The sequence below is a fragment of the Borostomias antarcticus genome (genome assembly GCF_949987555.1).
Source record: "Borostomias antarcticus genome assembly, chromosome: 22".
In the NCBI taxonomy this organism is placed as follows: Eukaryota; Metazoa; Chordata; class Actinopteri; order Stomiiformes; family Stomiidae; genus Borostomias; species Borostomias antarcticus.
Window position 1 is genome coordinate 8,569,590 of NC_140255.1, and position 1,221 is coordinate 8,570,810.

Consider the following 1,221-nt stretch of genomic DNA (forward strand, 5'->3'; position numbering starts at 1 on the left):
TCCTCTTGTTTTCTCACTTTGTCGCTCCTCTCTCCTGCACTTTCTCTCCTCTCCTCGTTCTCTCACTTCAGCCCTTCACTCCTCCTCCTCCTCCTCCTCCTCCTCCTCCTCCTCCTCCACTCTTCATCCTCTCTCTGATTCTCTCACTTCCTCTCCCTCACTCCATAGTCCAGTTTCACTCTCTTGTTCTGCCCTCCCTCCTGTCTCTCTCTCCCTCCTCTCTCTCTCTCTCTCTCCCCCTCTCTCCTGTCTCTCTCTCCCTCCTCTCTCTCTCTCTCTCTCCCCCTCTCTCCTGTCTCTCTCTCCCTCCTGTCTCTCTCTCTCTCTCCCCCCCCCCTCTCTCCTGTCTCTCTCTCCCTCCTGTCTCTCTCTCTCTCCCCCCGTCTCCTGTCTCTCTCTCCCCGTCTCTCTCCCCCTGCCTCCTGTCTCTCTCTCCCTCCTGTCTCTCTCTCTCCTCCCTCCCTCCTGTCTCTCCCCCGGTCTCTCTCTCCTCTGTTCAGCCCTGATAAGGTTCATGTCTCTGTGTGGAGTGGATTACACTCAGGAAGTCAGAGTAGCAGACCGTGCCTTTGTGAGCCACTTGATAATAATACATGTATGTTTGTACTGCATATGCTATTGAAAATGGTACATTACATTATACACACACATTATTAGATTACATGAAATTATAGCGCATTATAGTATATAGGTTCTCCACTTTGATACATGCAGACATACACATCGTCACTGTAGTACATGACGTGCACATATACAAATGTCACGTAAACGCATGCACATTCTCTTTCACACTCTGTCTACGTATATCTCATCTCTCTCTCTCTCTCTCTATATATATATATATATATATATATTATACAATCTCTCTCTCTCTCTCTCACACACACACACACACACACACACACACACACACACACACACACACACACACACACACACACACACACACACAGCATCCCTGTGTGTTGTCAGTGCTGGTGAAGCTGAGTATCCAGGGGAGAGACTCACACAGTCCATTAGTCTGCGTGACTGGTCACTCCCATCTAAGTGTTACAATGGAGGATATGAGAAGAGAGAGCAGAGGACTGGCCTCGGGCGGAGAGGACACACACACACACATACAGTATACACACATATACATATATACAGTACACACACACACACAAACACACACACACATATACATATATACAGTACACACACACACACAAACACACACAC